The following is a 15,530-nucleotide window of genomic DNA, read 5'->3' as shown; positions in this document are numbered from 1 at the left end:
CTGTCCCTTTTGAAAGGCAATATGTTTGTTTGGAAAATAAATGTATCAATCTTCATGTTAGTTTTGGTCATAGTGATTATTACATTAGAGAAAGTAGACTATCATAGAAAAACTTAGAAATATGCCATATAATATGAATGGAAGAAAATCATGTCACGGCTCAGAGTGTTCTGGTGTAGTGAAAGACAGAAGATATTAATAAATATTAGTATATGGGGAGCTCAGGACCAGGTGCTGAATGTTGTCTACTTACACATAATAATGGCATTAGCTGGAAGGTAGAATTTAACATGATCTGCTAACTGCCTCTCATACGATTATTTCTCAGAGTTTGTGTGTACTCTGAGAAGCTCAAAAAGGATCTATTGTAAACATGTAAGTGAAGTTACAGTGTGAACTAAAAGCTACCACCTTGTCAATTAAGTATACTAAATAAAACATTTGTATCCAGTGCTAGTATCATTCAATATCTTTAGTAATATTTTGCTGTGACATTTATTCATTCATCATAACCTGAATTTATATGTCATTTGTTTTGTCGTACCAGCTAATTATAGAGAACCAGAAAAGTAGTTCAAATTACAGAAAGAGTTACTTGTGGTAGAATGAGTAGTCTGAATTTGCATCTTAGGAAAAATCATTTATGTTTCCAGTATTGGAAAATATTTCAAGGAACTACTTTTATTGAAAAAAATCCTATGTTCTTTAGAAAGCAGTTCATGGATCATATTAATCACTTACATGTCACCCTTCTTATATACCTTTACCATAAGCTCTCATTCTCTCTCTCCTCTTTCCTCCTGTCTTGTATTCATTACTACATTCTTTCACCTTTTTTACTTTTGTATTTTTGTTTATCTGCCTGTGAAATTAAGAGTTAATGTTATGGAATCAGTGACCTCCTTCTACGACGTGGTTCTCAAGATAGAGATCACACCATCACCAGCAGTCTTAGTACAAGCTACAATTACTTATATCCACTTAACAGTTGATTTTCAGTTGCTATTATTTAATAATTTTTATTTATGACATATATACATACACTTATACGTATAACAATTATTAATTAATTATGATTTTAACAATGATGTTTATAATTGCCAATCCTTAACTATATAGGAACTGAATCTCTCTAGTTTACCAGAAGTAATATTTTATTTTATCTTTCATACAATAATATATTAATTTTCATGCTTCTCTTTACTCTCTGCAACTTTTCATAGATTTCACTTCTATTAATTTAAAATTAATTTCATCTCTTTTTATTGTTATTACATGACTTTGTAATTAATATATACATATATTACTATCCCTTTCAACAGAAGAACACAGGTCTATGTTCTCAGTTACCCAAACATACACAGAAGGTTAGGGTACAAGAATTGAAGCTTTATTTTAATATAGAAAACTTTGTTGTGTATGTTTATTATTAGTACATAAGACTTTGATTGCGCTGGTGTTTATCTCACTTAAAATCACCACCGGTTAATGTTGATGGAGATAATAACAAGTAAATATCTGGTGAAAGAGAAGATTCAGAACAAGAGCTTAAATAAGACTGTATCAACTTTCCCAAAGATTACATCCACTGCACTATATAAAGGCCACTTATACAATATTTGTTTAATACAATAGATCTTGTGGTTATTGATATACAATAAGTAAAACTTCCAATGACAACACATTGTAATTTTAGTAAGTATGTACAACATCTATTCACAGAAATATTACTTTAAATGTATTCAAGAAATTAAATATGATTGCAATATATTTTTTTTTGCCTGTTAATTTTAGTTTACTGAAATGGTTGCATTGGCTATGTTTGAAGTAACAAGTCTAATGATTTTCTATGTTCTCAGGAATTCCTTCTATGCAAGAAAGCTGGAGTACAGTAGTTTTATATTGGATCCCCCCACACACATGTCTTAATTTTCCAAGGATCGAATAGTATATTTTACCATTAGTCCATTAGTATTCTCCCCATTTAGTCCCACATTCTCTGTTGCAATACTTTTCATATAACACTAGCAGGCACTATAGCAAACTACTAGTGTCATTCTAAGTAAATTGCCATTTCTACTATACAGTTTGTGTGGTGGCTTAAAGGTAACATTTCTTTGTTACATCAAAGTTACAATAGTCTACTAGACATTATTATTATGTACTATGATTCAGGCATCTACAAATAGCACTAAAGAACCATGCCACTGAGAGATAATAGTGAATTAGGAGATTGCTTAATTTTGGAGCCCAGAGTCACAGTCATAAGAGCATGTAGAAATGAAGGCATTTTTCTATGTAGCCAGGATCTAGAGTCAAAAAAGGTAGATGCAGGAGAGCCCCGAGGCACCACTTGCTGGCTTCTTTTTATTATCAGTTGATATCTATGTCTAGAGTAAATTACATTTCCTTCTGTCTTCCCCTTTCAAACTTTCTTCTGCCTTTCCTGCAATATGGGTTGATGGAGTGACATATGTATCAATAGCTCCCTCAGAGATCGCCAAACTTACCACAGATTTTGTTTTTAATATCGAAGTGTGAGATCTCTGTTTTTGAATGATTCTTTGTCCATTCCCTATTGGAATGCACATAAATGTCAAATCAGAGGCAACCTGAGCTAATAAAGGTCTCTGAAGCCAGTATTTTCACACCAGTCTCCGGATTAGAGTCCAGTTCTCAAGTGGATCTAGCCAAAGCCTGAGTATAAGATGCTCCAGAGAAGGACGTCTCTTGAATCCTGCAGGTGACAAAGCTAATGAAATCCCAGCATTGGCAGGTACTTGCAGGTATCCCCTTCGCTCCTTCTCTGAGATCCCTCCTTGTATTTCCTGTGCAAGCAATGTTTTCCTGCTTTTGATTTAAAATCTTCAGCCCTGCCTCAGTTTTAGATCCTATACATCTTGTAGATTTACATACGAGGAATATAATTTGATTTGGGAACCAGTATCAATGAAGTCTAACATTGACTGTCTTCCTATTATCATAGGGCTGCCATCAATGCTTTCAAAGTCTAACTTTCCAATCCATATTTTATAGTCATCTTGCCTTGGGAAATAATAGTTCACATGGGGTGTTTTATCTTCCATGTATACCAGTTCCTTTCTATGAGGCCAGGCAAGTGATGAGAGTCTTGGAACATTGTTTCTCTGTAGTGTTGGACTAATATTTCATCTCACTATTGCAAGAAATTTAGCCATTACATTTTTGTAACGTGCCTCGACAATGTTTCCTACTCTGCCTGACTCTTATTCTTCATCATTTTGTTCCTGCCACTCACTTCACTATGTCATGTCATAACTTTTTCTACAGAAGTACTGTTTTGTCTGAGTTTCTCCTTTTAACTAAAAATGTTTCTTGCCATTCTTTTTTTTTTTTTCTTTTCTTTTTTTCGGAGCTCGGGACCGAACCCAGGGCCTTGCGCTTGCTAGGCAAGCGCTCTACCACTGAGCTAAATCCCCAACCCGTTTCTTGCCATTCTTAATGGAAAATTAATTCTTTCACATAGTAAACCTGGTAATAGATTTATCTTCTTTTCTCCACTCACAGCTCCATCTCTTCCCACTCATCCACCACCTCTTCATTTCACTTCAGGAAAGAGAACACCTATAAAAGACAACAACCAAACACAATAAACAAGACACATCATAAAAACAAAAGAAAAAGGCCTTCATATATATGCTAAACACGAAAATCCAATGGGAGGAAATGATTTCCAAGATCAGCGAAAAAAATAAGAGACACACCTGCTATGCTCAGGAATCCCACAAAAACACAGACTAACAACTATAATATATACACAAGGACATGGAGCAGACTCAGGGAGGCCCACTGTATCATGCAAGCTGGAATAATATGTGCTCAGAAAGACTGAAGCAACAGCACAAATCCTTCCTCAATTGTATATATCACTTATTATCTGGAGGACTTCCCTGTCCTGTTAAGTTATATTCTTTTGAAGTTTCTCTTTTTGTGGAAATCTGAGAGCCAAAGAATTTAGGTTCAGAAGTGATAATAAGCATAGATTCCATAGAATCAAGTAAAAAGGAAAGCACAAGCAGTTATACAGGTATTAATTCACTGAGAATCATCAGAGGAAAAAGTTTGCATACCTAACAGAATGATATGTTTAAAGAAAAATATGACGAAGTTCTTGCTGTTTTGAGATCCGTGTAGACATTGAGAACAAAATGAGATAGATAGAAATAGATAATAGAGGAAAATTGGGAGGGGAGAAAGATCATCTTTATTATTATACATTCCCTTATTCAAAGACTTTTTTCTAATAGATTTGGGCAAGGGAAACACAAATCCAGTCCTCGTGACGACTAACTTGGAAATGCTGTGTGCTTCAGGGGATTAAGGTACTAGGACGAATGTATCAAATTAAAAAATCAATTTGACTCCTGTGGACCTCCCATATCCCAGGTCTCTGTGAATTCCTAAACACGCTCAACCATCCATCACCAACACTGGCAGGTGCACATTTCCATCATTCTCCTAGTGCTCTGAGCCTCACTCCTGTCCCTCCAAACAGTTATCCTGCCTTCTGTCCCCCTTCTACTCTCTTCTCCAATCCAGCTCTCTCCTTCTTTCTGACTCCCAGGACAATTTCATTCCCCTTCCAATTATGATTGAAACATCCTTACTTTGATTTTCCCTCTTCTTTACCTTTTTTTTGGTTTTGTGAAGTGTATTATGGATATTCTGTACTTTTGGATAATATCTAATTATCACTGAATACACACAATGCATGTTCCTTTGGGTTTGGGTTACCTCATGCAGGATGATATTTTTCAGTTCAATCAATTTTCCAGCAAAATTAATGATTCCCTTTCTTTTAATATCTGAATGGTACACCATAGTGTAAATGAAAAATATCTTCTGTATCCATTTTTCAGTTGGTGGGTGTTTGGATCGCTTTTATTTTCAGCTATTAGTAATAAAGCTGCTATGACCATATTGGATCATACACCCTTGTGATATAGTGGAACATCTTTTTGGTATATGCTTAGAAGTAGTATAGCCAGGTCTTCAGGGAGCACATTTCCCAATTTTCTGATAAACTGCCAGATTGACTTCCATAGTGGTTGTACAAGTCTGAGCCTGCACCACCAGTGGAAGAGTGTTGCTCTTTTTCTACATGCTTGTATTGTTGTTTGAAATTTTTACCTTTGCCATTCTGATTGGTGTTGGATGTAATATCAGGGTTGATGTGTATGGCTGATGTCAAAATGGTGGCAGGGAAACTGAAGAAATCACCTCCAGCAACCAGAGGCTGCCTCCATTGGAAGTATGGGGACACCAACCTACCTATAATACTTTTGACCCAAAATTCTTCCTTTCTAAAAGAAATGTACAGAAAAATATGGAGCAGAGACTAAATGGCTAATGTGCAGCCTATCCCCTACCCCTATCCCCACTCCCATCCGTATATATATGAATCTGAGGACTGCCTTGACTGGCCTCAGTGGGAGAGGATGCACATAATCTTGCACAAACTTGATACGTGGCAGTGGGGATACCCAGAGTAAGTCAAAATATAAACACAGAGAACCTAGTGCAGGCAGGAACAAGCCAAGTTCATGTGACTTCATGAGTATTCTGACATTTGGCTAATATACATTTACTAGGGAGTGCAAACCATGCCTGTAATTTTGAGTCTGGATTACTTCTCTCAGATTGATATTTTTTAGCCCCACCCATTTGCCATGAATATGCATCATGTCCTTTTTTTTTAAATAGGTGAATACTCTTTTATTGCATAAATGAGCCACATTTTCTGGATCCATTCTTTTGCCGAGACACATCTTGGTTGTTCCAAGATTTTCCTTACATTATATTTCATATACCTTGGATCAAATGTTCACAGTTTGAACAAATAAGGCCTGTAAATATTAAGGAGAGGAATTAAGCAGTTTTTCATCAAGGGTTGTATCTAATGAGTGGAGGAAGATTTCTTAGTTTCAAGGTTAGTCTTAGATATGTCTGTCATATTAGGTGTATATCACTGTATCACTCTTAAGAGATAAAATGGCCTTTTCCAAAAATTAAAACAAAACCAATAACTGTCCAACATTGAATGTACAAATGTTCCACCACTTGTTAAATTGATTCACTAATAGTACTGAGAGGTATTTTTCATTTATTTGGACTGGCAAAGACAAAGACGTTTCTATTGGTAAAATCCATATAACATTGTTCCCATACATATTTAATGTACTATGCCCTGGGACACTTGGGGAGAAATACTCTAAAACTCAATACCTCTTCATTTTTCTAGTATTATCAATATAAACGATTTATAATGAAAAGTTAATCAATTCCAATAAAATGAGATGCTTGTAGAAATATTGAAGGAAAAAAAAAGCCTGTACTCTAATTCTGAAAGAACTCAATAGAAGATATCTGTTTGTTTTTTCACAGGCCCGACTATAACCCAGACATATATCCTTTCCTATTCTCTGGGATGAATAACTATTAGACTCTTCCCACTCCAATCACAAATTCAATAGAACTGTTATTGCTACCTCCTGTAACACCCGCTGGTGTGTTTCTCTGAGAAGAAATTAAGGACAATTAGAAGGGCATACAGAAAAATAGGAAGTAATATCTGACTCCTAAAATGCAGCCTCTTGTACTGTAAAATTTGCCAGGAGAAACTGAGGGATGACATGAGGCTGACATCAAAACCAGACTAATATTAGAAACAAAAGAACACACAGGGCCCAAGATAATAAATGCCAAACTTTAGTAATTTGATTTCCAAACATTCAATTACTTATCTAGTATAGGAAATGAACTTGCTAATCCTGTAGATGGTGCTGCCTAGTATAAAAGTATTTCATGGTATTCTCTTTAAATTTCAGATATAATTATATCATTAATTATATTTATGCACAAAATTTTGTGGATATATGAACACATATACACACACACATACAAACACACACAGAGACACAAATACACAAGTGCATACATTTTGAAGCACCATCACATTAATATATAAAGTATACTATTGTCTTCAATTTTAATCTGTAACCTATAGATAATCATTGAGGTGTCTGTTTTGTTTCAAATCATACAATTACATCTTGCAAGGATGAACCCTAATAAATTACATTTTACTGTTAAAAAACTGCAAATTTCAACTATAAAAAGTCAAATAAAGTTAAAATGAGTTTGTGGCCATTTTATCAACAACAGTACAAAGAGTGAGCATTTACACTGCATGATTTTCATAAATTATTGATTTACAATGTGTTTTAAACAGGCAAGGTGATTGGATTTCATGAGTAAAGAAATAAGGAGACAAGGATCAATCTGTCCTTTTTGGGGAACTGTGATGGTTACCGAAAGTAGAGACTGTACATGAGCTGGAAAACAAAATTCTGCAGATGTACAAATGCTCATCATTGTTTCAGTCTGTTCATACTCACTGCATCCTTCTGGGGTGCATATGTGCTATGTCTAGGGACAATGTGAGAAAAGCTTGGAAAGTCACTTAATTTACTCTGTGAAACATGGTCATCCATGAAGAAAGGTTCATTGTTTTAGTGGTGTCATATCATGTGCTACATCACCATAGTACAGCAGTAATAAATACTCTAGGTTGTAGGACCACATATCTGTAATGATGGAAAGGAATAGTGTTATGATTGCAAACAGCTGTGTTGTGTTATTAGTTTGCACATTTGGAACACAGTGCATCATAGAAAAATAAACAAAGAACACGCTAATTTAATGAACACAAAAATTAAACAGTGCTTAAAAAGTTCAAGATCCTATTATATCTTTACATTATAGTGGGGCTGCAAAGACAATTATGATCAAATTGTTGCTATTGTGATTGCCGATGTCCACAATAGGGAAGAGAAGTCAACTTTATGCATTAGGGAGTTCTCAGTGTATACATCTTTAAAGATATAAGATGTATCTACTGTAGCTTAATCTGTATAATTAACTAATTTTATTATGCAGAATGTAATAATTATATAATAATGCTATTCACTCTGTGGCATTACATATAGATATTGTATTTTCCATACCCAATACTAAAAGCATCGTAAAGGATGTGTTGGGAGGTTGTTTTTAATTCTATAAAAATCATCAGATAAAAACAATATAAACAATTTATTTCATCATATAAAACACATATTTGCACATAATATATTTAATATGGAAAATTTAACTCTTTTTACTTTTATTGAGTATATGTTAAACTGTTTAACATGAGTATATTCCTATGTACATTTCACAAAATTATAGCAAAGTGGACTCTCAGAAAAGAGCTACTCATCAACACAAGGAATCATAATATGTTAGTTACAAAGAATCAGTGAGTTACACTTTCACAGAATTAAGAGACACGTATGACATATCCTTGTAATGATGTGATACCATTGGCAAAAGTGATCCTGTGCTATGCAGGCTCCAAGTAAGTTTTACTGAGAAAATTGGGTTTAAAGCTACCTGATAAACTATCTGTGAAATATCACAGAAGTTGGATCCAATAACTCAGAGAAAAAAAAACATTAGAGTAATTTATTACCACATGATATGGCAAGATACGTTCACCCTTCACAGACCTAACTATACCGGAATATATATTTGATGCACAAATAAAAATATAAGCACATGAGTGACAAATATGAAATAATGAAAACCATTTGTTCCATTTTTGCCAGGGAACAAAAACCTACTTTGTTTGCCAATTATTCAAATAGAGATGGACAGTATCATAATTGAACTGAGAATAGTCTCAACTGAATGTTATTTTCTCCCTATATGAATGTTAGACTAATATTTAAATAATTGTCAACCCATCATAAATAGCAAGAATTAATGAAGTCATTCACATTGTTACCTTGATCAACTTAAAACTGTTTAAATGTACTAATCACTATATGAGGGAGCATTTCTTCCCTTTTTTCTCAATAATTTATTTTTCATTCAGTTGACATCCTGATTGCAGCCCTGTCCTCTTCTCCTGGTTAAGGAATATGGCCACTGATCAATCTCAAACATAATAGTCCAGTATCCTCCTGTCAAAAGGAAATGCAGAGGAAAGAATGGAGCAGAGATGGAAGGAAAGGCCATCCAGAGGCTGCCCCACGTAGGGACCATTCCATCTGCACACACCAAACCTAGACACTATTGCTGACAAAGTGCTTGCTGTCAGGAGCCTGATATAGATGTCTCCTGCAAGGTTCTGCCTGAGCCTTACCGACACAGATGCAGATGCTAAGCACAGGGCCTCAATGGAGGAATTAGGGGAAGGACAGAAGGAGCCAAGGGGTTTGCAATCCCATAGAAGGAACAACAATATCAAACAAACAGTCCCTTCCAAGTTTCCCAAGGACTAAACCACCAACCAAATTACACATATGGATGGACCCACAGCTCCATTTCCATATGCAGCAGTAGATTGCCTTATCTGACACTTAGTCCTTTTGTGGCTCCAAGATCTAGCATATGGGAATGCTAGAGAACTCATGTAGGAGAGGGTGGTTGAGGGAGGAGGAAAGGGATATGGATTTTGTGGAGGGCAAATTGAGAAGAGGGATAAAATATAAAATAAAAATATGTCCACTGAAACCCTATTTTCTCTGAACTGCTTTCACACTTCAATAATTGCCATCAAACAGAAAATACACCATTCAACAGACAAAAACATTATGGATATTATTATGTCTAAGATACATACAAAAACAGGTAAACAGAAAAAATATAGCATTACCTTTTTTTGCTATCTGATATTTACATGCTCTTAAACACATAAAACTATTTTATTACTCTATGATTGATAAAAGCATTGCCTTCAAAAGTGAAGTGAATCACCAAAATGCCACAATTTCTAAGACTAATAATTTCCCCATGTATGGTTCATGTTATCCCTTGTTGCCTCCCTACTCAAAGGATTTGCTGAAACTTAAGCTTATTAAATATGTCCTATATATACTCTTAATCTTTAATTTTGTCAGTATTATTGTTCCTGCAAGAAAACAAATCCAGATCTCAGAGACCTATGAGGAATTTGCTTATCTAGTGAGAGACAATTTTGAGATAGTCCTCTGCTATATGGAGGTCATAATTCATTCACAGGTCTTTGAGATACTGTCTCAAATTTCTATTGTAAAAAATCTTGTCCTTTGTCTCATTGTTGTCTATTTTATTTTCCCAACGGTTTTCAATCAATGGAAGGACTAAAAGAGGAAGAGCACAGGATCTGAATGTTGGTAATATAAGAAGCAGAATATCTCACCAAAGCAGGAGACAACTACCTATGACTTAGAAACAAAAGAACTGTGTATCCAGCAAAATGACAGAGTTATGGAGTAGTAGATTAGGTACAAGCAGTTGACAAAAGATACTGACATGTTCCCCTGTCAATTCTGCTATAGCTGAGTCTCTGAGAATAATTAATCCACTCTTGTCTTAAGAGAAAATTTTTTAAAAGAAATATTAGAAAACTGTTCATAATATACATGCCAGTGGTTAGACTTAACTGGAATTGGAGATATTGTGAAAATTAGACATATGCTGTCCTTGATATAATGGAAACCTGGTATTATAGACATTTATGTAATCCCTGCTACACTTGAAACTCAGTTTGGTAAGGTTAAATGGGTGGAAGTGTGTGTGTGTGTGTGTGTGTGTGTGTGTGTGTGTGTGTGTGTGTGTGTTCGCCTCTGTGTGTGTAGATGTCAGAAGGGAAATGTATGAGATATAGAAGAGAAGAAGGGGGGTTGGGGATTTAGCTCAGTGGTAGAGTGCTTGCCTAGGAAGCGCAAGGCCCTGGGTTCGGTCCCCAGCTCTGAAAAAAAGAAAAAAAAAACCAAAAAAAAAAAAAGAAAAAGAAAAAGAAGAGATGACGGTGGAAAAGGAGAACAGGTAGAAGGGAATGACATTAAAAATTGAATGTATTGGAAGGGAAGGTTGGTTTTGTATTAACAACTTCAAGAAATGGGTGAATATAGTAGACGGTTCCTAAATTAATGAATAGCCTTTATCTGATCATACTCTGTAAATGACTGTTGAATTTTGGTTTGATCATAAATATGGGCCAGCAGTGTGTAAGGTGATCCCCTTGAGGATATCATTATAGGTTTTATAATAAAGTAAGCAATAGTATAGATACCATGGTCTCTACTTCATTTCCTGCCCCCAGGTGCATGTCTTGAATTGAAAGTTTCTTCTCACGCATGGTACATTTGACACTTTAGTTTATACTTTTCAATTTGCTGTTGGTTAGAACTTGATGGAACATTAATAAAGCCATCGAGGACACAGAGATAGTTTCTCTACTGCCTGCATAGTAGAGCTTTCTTTAGGGTGCTTACCCCTTGTATTAAACTTGAGTTTTAAGGAATAATAAATTCTAGGAGTTTACACTGTAACAAAGAAGCTGATTTATATAAATATATTCATGGCGTGTCTTGTTAAGGGAAATGACTCAAATCTTATATTTCATACATTTTAATGTGCTTATCACAAGGCAAATGTTGAAAAACCTGAACAGTTGAGTGGACATTTTCAGGGAATTTGCAGGAGCCAGAGGTCTGAAAATAGTAGGGGATTACTATACTGTTCTTCATGTGTCACTATTAAACTGATATTGCAATGGATACCCACACAATGCCAGATTGCAAAAGTTCACAATTTCATTCATATTTTTTATACTGATACCATAATAATTTCATTTAGTTTACCTACCACTTGATAGGAGTAAATCAAATTTCTTAATTTAATGATATATCTATTGACAAGAAAAATAGCTGACATTTTGTACTTTTTTATGGGAAATTATACACGATGTAGAATAATATTGTGTTCCCCTAATGACCCTTTATTGTTTCATCAATGGTGATGGTCTATTACCTAGACAGGAGTTTCAATGTAACTATGTTTAAATGCTCCAGTAAGTATTTCCATAAAATCTTTCTATAAGAACCTTTTACTTTCCATATCACCATTTGCAGAGGGTCTGTCATAGCAGAATGTATTAGAGAACAGTAACTTTGCTAAAGTTGCATTAGCTATTCACTGAATTTGTGGAGCTATATATTGTAATTTTTCAAATTTTATTAAAATAGTAAATCATTAAGTAGCCACAGACAATTAGGTGATTTAGCTATCTTCACAATGGTTAAGGAGGTGTAAGTCTGCAGTTCTCAGGTGATTTCTCCCATATTCCTGTAGGCGTTTAGATAATCCAGCTGAGCTTGTGTCATACACACTTGCCCATGATTCAATAAATAACCCCTTAACTATTGTTTCACAAGCATGGATATTATGTACCCTTTTTACTTTCTGATCTGACATTACATCCTATATAGGACAAACAGAGTCCTCATTGTGCATCTTCCAGAAAAGACAAACAGCATGAATATATTCCCAGGCATAGTTTATAAATTGTTACTTACCAGTATTCCATGAGTATTAAATTATTTTAAGTTAAAATTTATTGAAATTTCTACAGCAGTCACTGAATGTCTCTATGTTGAACAGGGAGATCTTCATCTGAAACTCTCATATAAACCTTCTGTTTCAGGCTATTCTAAGTTGCAAATAAAAGATATCACCAAGTTTGACAGATAATTCTTTTAGCATATTTTCATTTTAATTTAATAGTTGTGATACCTTTTATGTAGAAATACATCTGAATATATTCTTTGATTATATGCATCAAAGCAGTGTCAAGCATGCCTTATAGTGTAAAAAGAGGTTTGTGAGATTCTTAGGATTTTTATATTTAAGAGGTTGTATCATTTTCACAAAGGTGTACTATGATACATGTATCATTAATTAAGGTCTACAATAAGTAAAAGATTTCTTTTATTATTACCTCACCTAGTACACCTGACAGTAGACTTAGAACAGATATTAAATAGAAATGTGAAAGGAATTCACATCATTTTTTTCTTCAATCTTGAAAACTGGCCCTTTGCAGACAAAATGATATGTGAGAATTTTCGTTATTAGGATTAAAATATTCACTTCTTACATATTTTTCTCAGTGCTTTATTTTAGATCAATTTTGAATCTGAGAATATTTTGTTTTCTTTAATATAACCAATTAATAAAATTTATGTGTATAATTAAACTTTTTTTAAATTATTAGGTGCCTAATTTTGGCTTTCTCTTCTCAAAAGTAGTTTGGTTTGAACCTATGCAAATCTTATATGTGCTTATCCATTCTCTGTGATTACCTACATGTACCTCTAGCATTGTATAAAGAAAACATTCGTTCCTTGGAGTTATCCACCACCTCAGAATCTTTACAGTCTTTCTTCCTCTATTCCCACACAAATAAATGAAACTTGAAGGGAGATATTTGCCAAAAGGATTACAGTAAGGATTTAGTACTCCAAGGTCTCTCTTTCAGTACACATACCCCACTGAATATCCTTCTATTATTTCTCATGTAGTGCAAGAAGCATCTTTGACATGGTTTAAGGAAAGATATATAGGTGTAGTATTTTGTCATCAAGAGTCATTTATTTTGATGTTGCCTTTACATAATGGTAGAAGTGTGTTTTTAGCCTGTGACCTATCTAATCTATGGTTATTAATTACTTTTGTAGTGTCCAGTAGAGCTTTCCTTCCATGGAGGAAAGCATATATCCAATAAATGTAGGTGTTACAGCCTATCATATTTGTGCCAGTTTGTAGCATTTGATCTTGTTATTTTTCCCTACTCAAATAACATGCAGCATACCTTCATGCACAGTCTATAATGGGAAAACTTCTGTTTGGACAACAGACTGGTTTTTCCCATTCAATAATATGAACATATAGTTTCTTCAGTAATTTTAGCTTAACATCAGGTAATTCAGATTTAATGATATATTTGTGTATGGTTTGTGGTGTTTCAGTCAGGTAATAGAGTTCCACATTAGCAAATTATTCAACAAAGCAATGTATTCCTGTCAGGAAACTTTATGTATGAAGCGATAATTTATCTCTCAATATATCTACCCCTGTATTCTTTTGTTAACCTTGAATACAATATTTCAGATTCTAGAGATTTGGTACAGAAAGTACTGTTTCCAAAATTACTGTAGTGGCCAAGCAACCACTGAGATCCTTTCTTTTCTATAATTGAATTTCTCAGTTACATATTATAGCAGGCTGTCTCTTTTCTATCATCTAGCACCTGTAGCCTTAGGAAATTAAAACAAATCAATTTTATTATATATTTAGTTATATTGATTATCTATTTTCTGTTCAACTCATTTTTTAAATATGAGTTTAAATACACAATTTCCTTTAATGATCATTACACACACACACACACACACACACACACACACACACATTAAATACTCCTAAATGCAAAACAAAATATGTATGTCATGTGAGTTTGGAAGTTGATTTTATTTTGTTATGTAATTCTTCCCTTCTTACTGATCTTTTGAGAAGTATTTTACCTATTTTATCTTTAAGCGAACAGTCAATAAAAATACCAAGTCCCAGGAGTGAAAGCTTCATTTGGTTACTAGAGATGACCTTTTGGGACCATTTGGATCATTTGGAATATTTCATATATATATATATATATATATACATATGTATATATATATATGTATATATATATGTATATATATATATATATATATATATATATATATATATATATACAGGTGATTACACTGAATTAGGGTTCTACACTACTCCTCAAATGCCACTTAATTTTAGCTATTTATTACTTCAATTATTTTCCTCCCACCCGATTCCAATTTATTCCTCCATTCACAGGTTCCTTATATATCCATAACTCTATAACAGTTTTCTTTCCGTTCTCTAACATAATCTCTCTCTTGTGTCTAGTCACTTAACTATATTTATCATTTGTGTTTCTCTTGGCAGTATATTAATTATGCTTGACTTTGCAGATAATATCTATATCTATGTCTATATCTATATGTATCTATATATCTATATCTATCTATATCTATCTATCTATCTATCTATCTATCTATCTATCTATCTATCTATATATATATATATATATATATATATATATATATAGTCTTTCTGAACCCGGCATATCTCACAGATTTATCCCATCCCATCTACCCACCAACTCCTTCATGTAGCATGTAAAAAGTAGATATAGTATTAAATACTAGGTTACTGTATATCTGTTGATTTATGTTTGTATCTTCAACTTGATGCATTGATCAAACTGTGTTCTCTGTTTTATGATTAAAGAGAGTATTAAGCCTACTTTGACAGTCTTCCTCCAAGATGAGTGTACCCGAATAATATTTAAAATTGCTGATCCACTGTCAGCAAGCCACTAAGCAGCATTATTACCTATGCCTATTTTCTAATTACTGCTCATAGGTGTCTGTGATACATCTCTGACATGGCTGTCCCTTTTGAAAACCAATATGGTTGTTTGGAAAATAAATGTATCAATCTTCATGTTAATTTTGGTCAAAGTGATTATTACACCAAAGAAAGCAGACTATTAGAAAATCTTAAAATATGTCATGTAATATGAATGGAAGAAAATCATGTCATGG

The 15,530-nt window shown here is 33.9% G+C and overlaps 1 long non-coding RNA gene across 2 annotated transcripts in view; it reads right to left on the bottom strand.

The window, feature by feature from the left end:
- Positions 1–751: 751 nt before the first annotated feature.
- LOC120099834 (uncharacterized) overlaps positions 752–15,530 on the bottom strand; it is a 34,710-nt gene continuing 19,931 nt past the window's right edge. The window contains exons 3-4 of one of the 2 annotated variants that reach the window (XR_005499145.2): positions 3,511–3,603; positions 752–1,518 (exon numbers count right to left, since the gene is read on the bottom strand). This is a non-coding gene — a long non-coding RNA (uncharacterized LOC120099834). The remainder of the gene's footprint in view (positions 1,519–3,510; positions 3,604–15,530) is intronic. The other variant, XR_010060335.1, reaches the window with a different exon arrangement.

Source organism: Rattus norvegicus, chromosome 1 (genome assembly GCF_036323735.1).
Source record: "Rattus norvegicus strain BN/NHsdMcwi chromosome 1, GRCr8, whole genome shotgun sequence".
In the NCBI taxonomy this organism is placed as follows: Eukaryota; Metazoa; Chordata; class Mammalia; order Rodentia; family Muridae; genus Rattus; species Rattus norvegicus.
This window is presented reverse-complemented; position numbering and strand designations above follow the sequence as displayed.